Source organism: Asparagus officinalis, chromosome 7 (genome assembly GCF_001876935.1).
Source record: "Asparagus officinalis chromosome 7, Aspof.V1, whole genome shotgun sequence".
In the NCBI taxonomy this organism is placed as follows: Eukaryota; Viridiplantae; Streptophyta; class Magnoliopsida; order Asparagales; family Asparagaceae; genus Asparagus; species Asparagus officinalis.
This window is the reverse complement of record NC_033800.1, coordinates 55695693-55712122: the sequence shown is the minus strand read 5'-3', so window position 1 is coordinate 55712122 and position 16430 is coordinate 55695693. Positions and strand designations below refer to the sequence as shown.

General features: G+C 44.0%; 1 long non-coding RNA gene across 1 annotated transcript in view; it reads right to left on the bottom strand.

The window, feature by feature from the left end:
• Positions 9-16430, bottom strand: part of LOC109849325 — a 32528-nt gene continuing 16106 nt past the window's right edge. Inside the window, exons 4-5 of the long non-coding RNA XR_002249068.1 lie at positions 313-551; positions 9-241 (exon numbers count right to left, since the gene is read on the bottom strand). This is a non-coding gene — a long non-coding RNA (uncharacterized LOC109849325). The remainder of the gene's footprint in view (positions 242-312; positions 552-16430) is intronic.

Sequence of the window (16430 nt, the reverse complement as noted above, 5' to 3'; positions counted from 1 at the left end):
CGGTCTGAATCATCAACTATAGCTTTCTCTAGGTCTGGAGATCCCACACTCTCTATTGCATTTACTTTGGTAGCCAACGCTGGTCTGAATTGATGGAAGGAAAGCCCCTTGAGAAGGATCTTATCGATTATCATGCTCATAAAGAAAAAGAGGGAACTGATCTCCATGCAGAGCAGGGTTTGATCTGGGTCATCGTCCGACAGTAGCGCCTTAACAACATTGTGAATATGAGATGAGAACCCTAAGAGGAAGAAAAGATAAATATTTTGAGATATAAAATATTTCTAAGTCAAATAACAACATGAAACTTACCAACGCCTGCAGAGCTTTCTTCAGCTGAACGCCCCGCACTCGATTCCGCCTGCCCAACCTCATGAACTGATGAAAGTACTATAGTGTAACAGTCGTTGACGCACCAACTTATTTAGTTGGTCTCACGTCTTGTTTAGTAAAGCTCGCACCCACGGTTGCGACAGTCACTACAGTCAGCTATTCTGAAGGGATGCAGAGTTGTGTCTCAGGAACCGATGACCGAGCCTCGATAATAGTCCCTGTTAAAAGCAAGAAATTGAGATCCTCAGGTTCATCAGACTTTCTGATAAGAGTAGTTGTATCAGTCTCAATGACTGGTCCTACGATTGGAATTCTCCTATGGTTAAATAAAAACTGACAAATGAATGATTGTAACACAGGAATAAAACTCATACATGTAGGAGAACCAGGTGTACTAATTAGCTCGGCGGCCTCACGTTGGACTTGTTCTAACAACATATCATCGAACAGCTTGTCATCAGAGTCCATAGGGGTTGGTGTCGGATCAAATAAGGGTGCACCCGACTCTCCGAGGGCCACACCACAGAAAGTGTTAATATTGGAACTGATCTAATCACACTAAAAACACTAGAGGGGGGTGAATAGTTGTTTGTGGAAAAATTTGCAGTAAAAGAAATGAAGAAAAATTGATTTGTATTCATTTAATCTCGGTTACAATTAGATTTCCTGATTACAAAAGAGAGGAGAATGAATTTGATTCTCCCCTTTGTTTAATTCTGGGTTCTTTACGGTGGCGATGGAGTGCCTCCCTCAAATGCTCGCGTCGAGTTTGCTCTCTGTTGACGATCCGCACGTCTTGATTCACTGGAATGGTATTTCCTCCTCACGATTTGACGCTATGGAGAACTTGCAAAGCAAGTTTTAGAACTCCTGATGAGTTGATTGATCTTAATCGTAATTGGTTAGACAAGCCAAGGATCCCCTCTTTGTTGCCCAAGAGTTGGATCCGAACTAAGCTGATTTCTTAGTTATTTATAGAGGATTAAGGGGTGTAACCGCCCTCCTTAATTCGCTCTTATGTGGAGCTAATGGGATATAACCGCCCCTTAAATCACTCCTGAGTGGAGTTGTGATCCCCTCAGATCATGGGAAATGGTTTTGAAACTGTTCAACTCGTGTTTGAACGAGTCAAACGCAAAATCCGTGTTCTGGCATGAATTCTGCGTTCAAACGCAGTGTCTGGATGCTCAGACGCAGCAATTTAGAAGCTGCGTTGGCAGCGTTGGAAGCTACTCGTGAGCTGCATTTGCAGCAATTTGGAAGCTGCGTTGGCAGCGTTGGAAGCTACGTTGGCAGCAATTTGGAAGCTGCGTTGGCAGCGTTAGAAGCTGCGTTGGCAGCAATTTGGAAGCTACGTTGGCAGTGTTGGAAGCTGTGTTGGCAGCGTTGGAAGTTGCATTGGCAGCGTTGGCAGCTGGATCTGAGCTACGTCCGTGGCTGTGAATGTGGTGCGTCTTGATGCTGGTATGCGGGGAGGACTTCCGCGTCTTAGTTTGAATAGACCGTCAATTTGTAGTCTCTTTCTGTCAGAGCGTTACAAAGATCGTCATTTTATAATCTTTGTAACTCCCGATGTTGATTGTGAAGACTGTTGATTATAGCTTTCATCAGTTGTTGTGAAGATCATCAGATTGTAACCTTCATCAATCTACGTGAAAGTCTTCAAATCGTAGTCTTCTAGAAGCCGTCGAATTGTAACTTCTATTATCGGTGTTTGATGGGGATCAGCTATTTGCAGTAATTTTTAGACAGCCTACAGAACCCCCTCCAAAGTTTTTGAAAGTTCACGGTTGACTGGGACGAATTTTCAAAATACTTTGGATCTCAACTCTGATCTTGGAGCTGTTGATTCCTTGTCATAAAGGAGTTGTTCTTTGCACCCGCTTCAAAGGCATCTTGGTTGAAGGGATTTTCCACGCATGACCTGTGTCTTCAAAGGCATCTTGGTTGAAGGGATTTTCCACGCATGACCTGTGTGATGATGAGCTTCAAATAGAAATTGTAGCAACGGTACAAGCTACTCATGAGCAGAAGCTATCAAACGTCACGTCATAGCTCACCTCCATTCAGCTGATGGGCCCGCAAACATTCATAGGATTTTTAGCAAACCCTCAGCCATCAACGGATTTGATAAGCCTTTACCGACTACCGTTTGAGTAGCACATGGATTGTCTAAGTCCGTTCCACATGTAACGTTGTGCTAAGAGAATGAACCCTTTTAGACTTGATACTATGATTTTGAATACATAGACTTTATCACTTTCACGGGAAAAGACTAACCGGTGACGCGTGTTAGGCGTAGGCTTATCTCTAATTAGGGATCGAGATAAAATCCCCCATGCATAAAAGGCATGGATTTTGATGCTACGATGTTGAATACGTAGACTTTGTTGTTATTTCTTTCTATGTTACTTGAAACACTGAAAGAAAGTTAGAAGCGCCAGAGGTGTAATATTAACTTGACATGAATTTTCACTTAGAGTGAAATTTAAAAATTTTCTTTATTATCACTAGGATAATTCCAGAAAATATTTAATCCGCTGGGGATTTTATAATGATAACTTGCTATTCTTGTTGAAAAAGGATTAACAAGTTTATTGGGGGGTTTGACTGTTAGAGGTGTGATGTTAACCTAACAGTATTTTATGGACCTATCGCTCTATTGAAAAGAGTCGATAAGTTGATTGGTAGTCAGAGGTGTGATGTTAACTTGACGGGTTTGTGGACCTATCGCTCTATTAAAGATAGTCGATAAGTTGATTGTCAAAGGTTTGATATTAACATGACGAAAATTTGTGTTGCGATTGGAGCAACTTTGTGGACTTATCATCCTATTGAAGAGGATTGATAAGTGAATTGTCAGAGGTTTGATATTAACATGACGAGAATTTATTACGATCGGAGCAACTTTGTGGGCTTATCATCCTATTGAAGAGGATTGATAAGTGAATTGTCAGAGGTTTGGTATTAACATGACGGGAATTTGTTACGATCGGAGCAACTTTGTGGACTTATCATCCTATTGACGAGGATTGATAAGTGGATTGTCAGAGGTATGATATTAACATGACGGGAATTTATTGCGATTGGAGCAACTTTGTGGACTTATCATTCTATTGAAGAGGATTGATAAGTGAATTGTCAGAGGTTTGATATTAACATGACGGGAATTTGTTGCGATCGGAGCAACTTTATGGACTTATCATCCTATTGACGATGATTGATAACTGGATTGTCAGAGGTATGATATTAACATGACGGGAATTTGTTGCGATCGGAGCAACTTTGTGGACTTATCATCCTATTGAAGATGATTGATAAGTGAATTGTCAGATGTTTGATATTAACATGATGGGAATTTGTTGCGATCGGAGCAACTTTGTGGACTTATCATCCTATTAACGAGGATTGATAAGTGGATTGTCAGAGGTATGATATTAACGTGATGGGAATTTGTATTGCGATTGGAGCAACTTTGTGAACTTATCATCCTATTGAAGATGATTGATAAGTGAATTGTCAGAGGTTTGATATTAACATGATGGGAATTTGTTGCGATCGGAGCAACTTTGTGGACTTATCATCCTATTAACGAGGATTGATAAGTGGATTGTCAGAGGTATGATATTAACGTGATGGGAATTTGTATTGCGATTGGAGCAACTTTGTGAACTTATCATCCTATTGAAGAGGATTGATAAGTGAATTGTCAGAGGTATGATGTTAACGTGACGGGAATTTGTTGCGATCGGAGCAACTTTGTGGACTTATCATCCTATTGAAGAGGATTGATAAGTAAATTGTCAGAGGTTTAGTGTTAACGTGACAGAATTTGTATTGCGATTGGAGCAACTTTGTGGACTTATCATCCTATTGACGAGGATTGATAAGTAGATTGTCAGAGGTATGATGTTAACATGACAAGAGAATGTGTATTTGTGACTTGCACAAGATTTTAGGAATTAGCGTCTCGCTGGGGAAACTTGCTAGGTGAGTTTATCATCAGGAACGATGAGTTCTGATATTTGTGATTTGAATAAGATTTTAAAGACTTAGTGTCTTGCTGGGGAAGATTGCGATTCGAGCAATTTCGAGGACCTATCATCCTATTGACAAGGATTGATAAGTTAATTGTCAGATGTGTATTGTTAACGTGACAAATTGGGAGTGATGCAAGCTACATTCATATTCTGTGGGGGTGATGATCGTCAGAAGTATAATATTAACTTGACGATGTAAAAGATTCGTTACTCTTAATCCATATAATATTAACTTGACGATGTAAAAGATTCGTTACTCTTAATCCAGTGGATTCCAAGTAACCAACCCCCGGTCTTGATTAAGACTTAGCAGGGGAATAAAAAGAGATAGACAATGCACATCACCTAGTGGGGTACTATCCATGAAGTCGGAATAGAGGCACATCACCTGATAGGCCATTATCTGATGAGTTTGACTATCAGAGGTAACTGTGATAGTTTTGTGAACCTGCCATCCTATTAAAAAAGATTGGCAAGTTGATAGACTATCAGAGATATCTGTTAACGTGATAGTTTTTGTGGACCCGCCATCCTACTTGAAGAGGATTGGCAAGCTGATGGACTATCAGAGGTAACTGTGATAGTTTTGTGGACCTACCATCCTATTGAAGAAGATTGACAAGTTGATGGACTATCAGAGGTAACTGTTAACGTGATAGTTTTTATGGACCCGTCATCCTATTGAAGAGGATTGGCAGGAGAATTTGGAAGGAATGGACTATCAGAGGTAATCATTAACGTGATGATTTTGGTAGACCCGCCATCCTATTGAAGAGGATCGGTGGGGGAATTTAGAGGAAATGGACTATCAGAGGTAATCATTAACGTGATAGTTTTGGTGGACCCACCATCCTATTGAAGAGAATTGGTGGGAGAATTTAGGAGAAAAGGACTATCAGAGGTGATCATTAACGTGATAGTTTTTTTTTTTGTAGACCCACCATCCTACTTGAAGAGGATTGGTAGGGGAATTTAGAGAAAATGGACCATCAGAGGTAAATGTTAACGTGATAGTTTTTGTGGATTTCGTGGTTGACAGAGGTATTCTATTGAACATGACAACTCAGAAAATTTATTACTCATAATCCAATGAACTAAAACCAACCCCCAGTCTTGAATAAGTGCAGAGGGAAAAAGGGTAGACATGACACATCGCCTAGTGGGTCACTATCTAACGAGTTTGACTATCAGAGGTAAGTGTTAACGTGATAGTTGTTGGACCTGCCATGCTACTAAAGATGATTAGCTTCAGTGGCCGTAGTATCTTCCCCTTCTGACTGAGAAGATTGGGTTTGGTCCAATTGCTCAGGTGGATCTTGCCTACTTTGTTCTTCAACTTTGATCCTGACAATAATCTTTTGAGCCTGTTCACCTTGAGAGATTAGTTGTCTCCAGGAACAACATTCTGCAACCCTATTCGGGCTAGGAGGTCGATTTGCAAATTGTGTCGACAGGTCTCTACTAGGGTAGACTGTGTCATACCTGTCGGACATCGCAGAGCCATGTTTCGAAACCTTTTGACGAAGGCTTTGACGGACTCCCTCTTCTTCTGTTTAGTGGCGAGAAGGGTATGGATGGAGACTTCTGTATCATCTTCAAAGAATCTTGATAGGAAGAGTCTCTCTAGATCTGTCCACTTTTGGATACATCCCGCAGGCAGTTTCCTGAACCATTCAAAGACAACTCCCTTGAGGGTGCTAATGAACAATCAAACCAGTATGGCGTCGTTTGATATCACATTCCCAGTCTGTGACTTGAAATGATAGATATGTTGGTTCGGTGATCCCGTGCCGTCAAAAGTTTGTAACGTCGGGAGCTCAAACTTTGGAGGATAAGGGGATGCATCCCATTGGGAAGCATAGGGCCTGACAACTCCCTCGTCTTGGAGCTCGCTTCTGTTAACAATGACATTGAGGTGGGCATCCAATTCTTCCATTTTAACAGACTGGAGATTCTGCTCATTCTCCGTCTCTCTTCCTTCATCAAAGAAAGATTTTAGGTTGTGGGCTTCTTGATCAGAAGTAGCATCATCAACCACTTTTTCCTTCCCTTTGCTTATGTGAAGTCGGGATGAAGACTTTTTCCTCTCCGGGAAGATTCTTGCCGAGGTGGCGAATCTGTCTTCTGAGATTTGGCCTTGTCTGCGACGAGTTGAGTCAACAGGGCCATGAGTTCATTGATGGCCTCCTGCTGAGATTTGAGCATGACCTCCTGCTCATCAAGTCTCATCGCGAGATCTTCATGGTTTCCCGCATATAAGCGGAGCTCTCATATTCAACAAAAGAGCTTGATGATTGGGACTCTGCAATGGCTGAGTGTTCATCATCAGAATTAGTTCCTCTGGCTAGCCTCCAAGAGTTGACAGGGAGAATGGCTCATGTTCGCGTCCGAGTGCGTTGGTAGACTCTTTCAAACTCGTTAGCGATTTCTCTGACGGTCGGTGAACGACTTGTCTCAGAGTCATCGGAACTAGGATATGAGGCTTTCCCTCTGCTGATCACATTGATAGTGACTCCAGGATACTCGGTCTCTAGAGACTTCTTCCTGTGAGAACATCGTTGTTGGTTGGGCAAGGCAACATGCGTTAATTGGTCGAACACCAATTGTTTGGCCGCATATGAACAACATTGACATCCCGAGAGGACCGTAGAAATCAGCCGTTCACATTGGAATGAACGAATGACTTGTTGCATCGGTCTTTCTTTCGATATGAACTCTCTCAAATCTATTGCAAAGACTTGAGAAGAATTACTCACTGATTGCGAGGTTTGAATTGGAACCCCCAGTCCATGATTGGACAGGACTGGCTCTTGGTGAACATGGATCTGGTTGAGATGCCTCGAATCCATGGACTTTTTATATCTGCCCCTCGATTTAATCACGCTACGTAGAGTATTCGGGGGTCTCGCAAACGCGGAGCTCGCGTTGATTGGAGGATCGGCTGTTTTGGAGTTATGCTGAAGCTAAGTCTTCTCCTTCAGAGAGGGGACTGTATGAACAGTGCAACCCCCAAGGGAGACAGTCCTTCAGCGAGTCGGCCATAACTGGAGCTTTAGTCTCCTTGAAGACTTTGCGGATCTTGCGCATAGCCTTGGGGCTAAGGGATCCGGATGAGAGAGCCTCCTCAAACTTGGCTTGATCAAACTCAACAACAAGAGTTTCGACGGTTGTTCCCATGAGATGAACGTCGGATTGTGCCACCACTTCTTCGTCAGAGAAGCTAGTCCCCAGCGGAGTCACCATCTTTTGTTTGTGGGAAAATTTACAGTAACTAAAATGAAAGAAAATTGATTTGTATTCTCTCAATCTCAATTACAATTTGGATTCCGATTACAAAAGAGAGGAGAACGAATTTGATTCTCCCCTTTGTTTAATTCTGGGTTCTTTACGGTAGCGATGGAGTGCCTCCCTCAAATGCTCGCGTCGAGTTTGCTCTCCGTTGACGATCCGCACGTCTTGATTCACTGGAACGGTATCTCCTCCTCACGATTTGACGCTGTGGAGAACTTGCAAAGCAAGTTTTAGAACTCCTGATGAGTTGATTGATCTTAACCGTAATTGGTTAGACAAGCTAAGGATCACCTCTTTGTTGCCCAAGAGTTGGATCCGAACTAAGCGGATTTCTTAGTTATTTATAGGGGATTAAGGGGTGTAACCGCCCTTCTTAATTCGCTCTTATGTGGGGCTAATGGGATGTAACTGCCCCTTAAATCACTCCTGAGTGGAGTTGTGATCCCCTCAGATCGTGGGAAACAGTTTTGAAACTGTTCAGCTCGTGTTTGAACGAGTCAAATGTAAAATCCGCGTTCTGGCATGAATTCTGCGTTCAAACGCAGTGTCTGGAAGCTCAGACGCAGTAATTTGGAAGCTGCGTTGGCAGCGTTGGAAGCTGCTCGTGAGCTGCGTTTACAGCAATTTGGAAGCTGCGTTGGCAGCGTTGGAAGCTATGTTGGCAGCAATTTGAAAGCTGCGTTGGTAGTATTGGAAGCTGCGTTGGTAGCAATTTGGAAGCTACGTTGGCAGTGTTGGAAACTGCGTTGGCAGCATTGGAAGTTGCGTTGGTAGCGTTGGCAGCTGGATCTGAGCTGCGTCCGTGGCTGTGAACGCGGTGCGTCTTGATGCTGGTATGCGGGGAGGACTTCTGCGTCTTAGTTTGAAGAGACCGTCGATTTGTAGTCTCTTTCTGTCAGAACGTTGCAAAGATCGTCATTTTATAATCTTTGTAACTCCCGATGTTGATTGTGAAGGCTGTTGATTAGAGCTTTCATCAGTTGTAAAGATCGTCAGATTGTAACCTTCATGAATCTACGTGAAAGTCTTCAAATTGTAGTCTTCTGAAAGCCGTCGAATTGTAAATTCCATCATCGGTGTTTGATGGGGATCAGCTATCTGTAGTGATTTTTAGATAGCCTACAATAGTGTTTTATAAAATTTTATGCAAAGTAGATAATAAATTGCAATGAAGAAATAACAACCACGAAAATATACTTATAAGATTGAATTTTTATGAAACTGACGTGAATAAAAAATCTGATTTTTACTTGAGTATTGAGAAAAATAAATTTCCGAAACAAAAGTTGTTCATCTTCATTTATACAATATTTTGAAAAGAATTCAGAGAACAAAAGAGTCTATAAGCCACTGTTGCACATCACAAACTTATCAAGGCTTATAGGAGATTTGTACATTGATTCAAGGAAAGGATTCTCTCAAGTGTGAGAGGTGTAATCTCTTGGTGAAGAGATTGGTTACAATTTGCATGGCCATGCAAATTGGTCAGGTTTGAGTTCTAATTTTGTAAGTTTATTCAAAATCATAGTGAAAACTCTCAAGCGGGATTTGCTTGGGTACTGGATGTACACCGGAAAGGTGGAACCAGTATAAAATATTTATGTTTGTATTGTTAATTTTCTGTGATTGTCATTTTTTCATTACAATTTATTATCTACTTTGTATAAAATTTTATAAAATACTATTCTCCCCCCCCCCCCCCAAAACTCTCAAGCGGGATTTGCTTGGGTACTGGATGTACACCGGAAAGGTGGAACCAGTATAAAATATTTATGTTTGTATTGTTAATTTTCTGTGATTGTCATTTTTTCATTACAATTTATTATCTACTTTGTATAAAATTTTATAAAATACTATTCTCCCCCCCCCCCCTCTAGTATTTTTAGTGTGATTAGATCAGTTCCTACAGTTAAGACACAAAGAGGAAAAGTTAAGAATTGGCTAAATTTGAGTTTTAAACTCACCTCCGATAGCAGCAGCAGGCTCCACGATCCTGACACTTGCGTTCGCTTCTTGTAATTTTTCTAAAAGGGCCAGAAGCATGAAAACAATTAGGGGAGGCACGGATTCTGAATCGTTCAATTCCCAAAATTACCATTTGAAAGGTGTACTACCAGTGTTAGTTGTACATGGGCTAGAGACCATTGTGGACAGACCAGGTCCTACACTGACACCTTCATCGGTCCCAACGGCTGCACCTGCTTCAACATCTGTGGGCTTCTCGGCCATGGCCTCATCCATCTCTTGCAAGAAGCCAGGTCCTTCGAAATAATCAAAGTTAGGAGAAGGAGGGTTGTAAGGAGCTTCACCTTCTTCATGACCCTCTAAAATACAAAATTTTCTAAGTCTAAGATCTAATAGGTAAAAGAGTCAAAAGACCACGAAGAGTTGAAGCATTACCTTCTCCACCGATAGGCGCGTCACCAAATGGTTTTGTCTCGGGAATTGATGGCTCGATGCGTCATCTAAAAATTATTTTTTGACACTTGGAAGGTCGGGCCTCTTTAGGATCCATAGGCCTATCCTGTTTAGACTTAGTGTGCATCTCAATTTGCAATCCAGCCTGGGCCACGGTCCGAGATCGGGTGCGAGTGATAGGGCGAGTTCTCCCTTTTTCTTCTTTGGAAGCTGCACCTGGAAGTTCAACAATCATTCTATGAGGATAAGTGGGCAAAACTTTCCACCTCTTTCGAGCCTTAAGTCAGCGAGTTCGATCAGCGATCACCAAATCCAACAGTTCTTCGTAAGAGGATTCCGACAAACCTATGCTAAGTTCCTCTTCATCGCCGCCCGTTGTTGTGCCTTCACCACCCTCCTCGTTAGAAGTGAAGGACTCCTCTTCTTCCTCTACTCTGTGTTTCCCTCTGCCTGAGGGATCGACGGATTCTTTTCATTGTTTCCTCTATCGCTGCATGTTTTCCCGAACTATCCTTTTAGTAATTCGGGACACAGCTTCGGACTCCAACTCTGCTATTGGCCTCACTTGGATGGGCTCATTAGCTGCTATCAGCCACCTACAGCATAAATATGTTAGCTCCAACCGATGTTCAGCACCCGGGAGAGTGAACTTAGCACTGGTACAGCCCGTTACGTTCCATAACCAAGCCCGAGTCTATCTACCAGTCTGTCACGAGTGCGGAATTGTCGGTTTAGATTTTTGATGTAGAATTGATCATATCCAAACTGGCGGGCAAGTAGCAATGATTCTTCACCCGGAAGATAAGATGGCTCGGCCTTATGTTCATCAACCATCGGAAGCAGCCAATATCGAGCAAAGTCCAATTCGTCCTTGGCATCTCTTCATCAGCTAACAGCCCACTATAACGACCAGCAAACCGAGGAGCACATGGGGAGAAGACCCAACCCTTATGGATCTGTAGGCTCTTCCTTGCTTCTAGGAAGCTCTGCGCTTTCCACTTACACCCTTCAAGCAGTTGTAGCATGGGAATAGGCAGGTCCGCATCAGTCGAGGCGATATTATGTTAGGACGGTGAAGAACTAGTCACGCCATTAAGTACGTATAAGGTAGCTCCACTTTCGTCGTATGAATTTGAGCTGATGGCATATCTTCTTTTTGAGTGAAGACGGTGACTACTTGATGGAGCCCGCGATAAATGTGGGCGACCATCGCTGGAAGAAGGAATATGCTTTTCCCGTGGGCTAGCTGGATGACTGAGAATAATACCTCTATTGGCAAGCATCAGAGGCTTGGTACGGCACAACGCATTTCTTTAACCAAATTACGAGGTAGTCGGCCAATAAAGTCATAGGCTGAATGGGCTTCTGTGCACACCAAAGGAAGGTTCTGAACTTGGTCCTCATAGGGAATTTACCCTTAGCACTTGTATTGGTATAAGAGCGGGCACCAGACTTTTTAATCAGCTCGTTGACCTCTAAAGGAGTTAATGGCTTGAATTCATGATAGCCTAATCAGGTTTATCCAGATTCTTGAATAAATAACTTGAGAATTGTTTCAGACTTATCTAGGACGATTTCTTCTTTGCTACCGAGTTAACTCCTGGCAGAGCTATCCGATAGTGACAAGTGATCTCCTATAATGTGTCAAATCGAGCCGACGTACGAGCTTTCAACTGTTCCAGCTCTCGATTAGGAGGAAAATACTCCTTGTACAGCATTCCCCCCATCGGTAAGCCGAAAACTTTAAACATCTCATGGAGGGGTAACCCTAACTCTCCGTGTCTGGTTATTTAAGTGTTAGAATCTGGATTATAGAATTCTATCAGCATGAGGAAATGGTGAACGCTAATTGGCAAACCGTACTTTGTAGCATGGACAGCTTGACACAACCTGCCTACTTTTAGGTCTGCACTCCATCAGTTAAGAATGTAGTTGGTCAACCTCACCCACTAAAGTTTATCCGAAGAGTGGGATCAATCGTAGCATCGGTGACCTGCAGCGGGTAACTCTCGCCCTAATGTAGCAAGGTGGTTCCTCATAGTATTGGCAAATGTGGGTAACTTACTACGAGGTGGCTCGTCCAACCCCAGCACCCCGGGATGTAATCCTACAACATGATTCATGTTGCTTGAGCTTGGGAGTGCTTGGTTGGTGATATATCTGCAGTGGACATGGGTGTGCTCCTCTGTCAAATTCCATGACATTTCTCATGTCACTGCTTGCTTCCGCAATTCAATCAGTTAGCGATGATGAGGGATTAGTGGAAGATATAAGCAGCCTATCATGTCTTTGTGTAACCATTGCTCATCCTTCAGAGATACGGCTACCGGATCTTCAATGGAGTTTCCAAATAAATAATTCGTCTTCCTTGGAGGCCAGGTAGACTGCAAGTAGCACGTTGGTAATTAGCTGACTCAAAGTACGATGATGTCCCTCTCGCACCAATTGAGAGAATTCCTCAGGAATGTCCGAAGCAAATTGAGGAGTTGGCGGGATTAACATTGGATCATCGGCATTAGCATAATGCTCACCCCTACGACCGTCTACCTCAAAAGGTGAGAACGCATCCGAAGGGAATTCAACTAAAATGAATAACTTGTGTTTGTTAAACACGGTTGCAAGAATGTGTTAAGGCAATACAAAATGTTGAACCCATCTCACGAGTCCGTGAGATAGAGTCATTACCTTGTAATTGGCGAGACAATTTCAACCATATTGTAGGCGTAGAAAACTGCTTATAGGTCTCTTAACACAGCTCGGCATGATGATTCGACAAACCAACGAACCATCGGGTGATATATCCAAGCATGATCGTTAGACCACAACACCGAAGCCAAGTGACACGCGACGAAGCGGATTAACGAGGCGACGAGGTTAACGAACCGCACGCAAACAACGGAATACATCCAATCGCGTGCCCAATCAAGCTAACGGGTCAATGAATCAACGAGTCATCCAACCGTAGAGTCCACCACATCAAACAAGATCGGGAGTGACTCGAACTCGAACACCAAAGCGGATTTACTGCTAAATCAGGATCCGGACTGCCAAATCAGAGTCCAGATCAACAACGAAGTTCGGATAAACCGCGAAACCGGAAAACGGGCGAAGAAGCAAACACCTGGAGGGCGCGGCCAAAACCGAGCCACTCCTAGGTGGCTCGGTGGCCGAGCCACCTAGGTGGCTCACCGAGCCACCTTGGCCGAGCCACCTAGGGCCACCTAAGTGGCTGGCCGAGCCCAGATCTGAGCCCAGATCTGGTTTGAGGTGCCTATAAATAGACTTGAAGGCTCATTGTTTAAGAGGTTGGATTTTTGGTCAAACTTTGGAGGTGAAAATTCTGCTGGATTGAGAGATAAGCTTCGGAGTTTTGGAGTTTTGAAGACTCGGACTTTTCAGATCTGGTTCTTAGCGATCATCCACGCCAAATAAGGCAGGAGTTCAAGAGAGATCAGATCTGAGATCCACACGGTCATCCTCCGGATCAAAACTTGGTTTTTGATCCCGAGAAGAGTATCGATTTCGCTTGGTCGATTTCGATTACTTAGGGCTATTATTTCCTTGGTGAAATAATCCCCTCGGCTGTACCGGATCAAGATCGCGCGGTGGTCCACGGATTAACCCCGGCGCAGGCAAAGAACCCACACAAGCAAGAGAATGCAAAACAGGATCTTGTGATTTGTTCCGGAAAAGGAAAGTTGTAATCTTTTAAGATTTTCTTTTTTTGATTTTGTTATAACCGGATCTTATAAAAAGACCGGATCTTTTGTAACCGATAAACTATTGCTCAAGAAAACAATGACATCAATGAAAACAATTTTTCCCGCGAACAATCTGGCGATCACAGTGGGAGCCACCGATCTCGCTGCCGAGGTCGTTGCGTTGTAGCCGCGAATCTCGATCCCGGTCGAGGAGGAGGTCGAGTATGAATTTGACCAACAAAAGTTCGAGGAGTATCTGTCATCCTCGTCCGGATCCACCTCCCCTCTCAAGTCCAAGAAGTTCTCCTCCAGGAGAAAAGTCCGTTGGTACAAAGAAGTGCAGAATACCAACGAAGATCTCACCCCAATTGATGCCAAAGTTGCATCGGGTGAAGCTCCACCGACCTCCAACCAGGTCAAGTCTGTTCTTGCCAATTCCTCCGTCACTGAGGGAGTAGTGACTCTTTCAAAGAGAGCCCGCCAAAGGCGACGTCAATGCCTGGCGTGGCAATTCGCAAAGGCAATGGAGTCCACTGACGGAATCCGCTATAACACGGATCTGAAGAGCAGGAGAGGCAAACAGCCTCAACAAACAATGAATGACAGCTCCTCCAAGCCGCCAACAAACGAATGGATCTGTGTCAAACGGAATCGTTCGACACTTGAAGAGTGCATTCGCAAGCCCCACGCACTGTTAGCGTAGGCACGAGCTCAAGTCCAAGAAGCCCGCAGAAGACTGCAGAAGGAAGTGGCCAAGAAGCCACCACCAATCCGCCAAGTATGGAGGCCAAAGTCTGAAGCGGCGATTCAGGCTAAGGAACAATCATTGCAGCCTTCAACGCAAGTTCAACCTCCGACGAACCAACCTAAATCACCGGTAATTCCAGTAGCTACTCCGGGAGATCCCGCAGAATCATCCCAAAGAAAGAAGTCAGTTTTGGAGCGCCTCGGTCCACTTCCCGATGAGGGATGCAAAGCTCCAGTTCAAGAACGTTTGGGCCCGATAAAGAAGCCCCGAATGACTCAACATGCTGGGGGTCGCCGCCACCTTCAACATGACAAGGAGTTCATGGCAGCTACGCGCACCAATTTGCGCATTGAAGTCCAGGAGCCCGCTGAGAACTCACGCCCACAAAGGTATGTTTCGAGGCGCGTGACTCTTGAAAGCCCAAAGAAGGCAGTTCGCCCTCAGAAGGAAACATTGTCGTCTGATAATGATAACGTTATACCTGAGAAGTCGTGCCAACACACGATAGGTTATTCCGACCTTCAAGCCGATGAGTTGTACTATCATGTTGGGAGTACGAGTAAAACCAGGAAAAGGTGTCCTCGAGAACTAGAAACTCAATGCCCCTGTTCCAAACTCATTCGGGCAGTATTGTCTGAGTGCAACTGCATCAAGATAGTCCCTAAAAGAATTTCGTTTTTCGAAAGGCTCAGTACCGAAACGCCAAAACCAAGGCCTAGGCGTTTCCGACAAAGAAGAACGGTAGTTGAAGATGGAGAATTTCCGAGGGTCACCACTAATATGACCAGCAAAGGGACATCAACACGGGATAATCCCGAGTCGATTCCGGAAGCACCCCGGTGTGTAACACGTCTGCAGTCTGGAGCCATCATACGAGCAACTTATGGTAGGATTCGGACAAGATTACCTTCAGAAGATGAAGAATCGGATGCCGGCTCTGCGGTCGCATCAGATAATACGGTATCCAGCGAGGGACAACCCCGCGATTCACTTATGATAAGTGCGGAACAAGTGGCCAAGATGCTCGAAGAAGCCATGGCTAAACAACAGAAGAGCTTCAGGTTCGAAATGCAGATGGCCATGCAGAATATGAGAGAAATGCATGACCAACAAATCCAAGCACTGACAAACCAGCAAGGCGAACCAAGTCATCGTAACTAGGTTAATCAGGAAGATGAGGACACAGGTGCGAATGCAGCTCATAATGCCAATAATCCTCCCGTCAATGCAGGGGGTGGTAACGAGAATGCTAATGAAAACACAGGTGAAAGTTTGAAGATTAAAAACCTCGAGAGCAAAATCAATACGTTGATTTCCGCTCAAGAGATGAAGAAGACGGGCATTCCTTGTCCATACCCAAGAGAATCTAATTAACTTCACGTCGTTTAATGGGATGGGTTCACCCACTCAGCATTTGATTTACTTCAAATCACACCTAGGGGTTATCTCTGGTAATGAGCCTCTGATGGTACGGTCCTTCGTTGGCACTCTTCGTGGAGCCCCCTTCGATTGGTATCGCCGCCTCAAGCCAGGAAGTGTGAATAGCTGGGACGACATGGAGACTAAATTCCTCACTAACTTCTTCGACGACGACACCGAGATATCCATCGGGTCGTTGCTTGACGAGAAACAAAAAGACGGGGAATTGGTTGATACCTACGTCAAAAGGTTCCGGAACAAGGCGATGAACTGTCGGGACCCGATCACTGAGTAGTTCATTCTCCAGACTTGCCACAACAACCTCGCATTGGACGAACTGTCGGGACCCGATCACTGAGTAGTTCATTCTCCAGACTTGCCACAACAACCTCGCATTGGACGTATTGGAAGCAATAGGGACAGCACCATCCAAAACATGGAAGGATTTGAAGGTCCGAGGAGAGCAAGTCGAGCGATTCC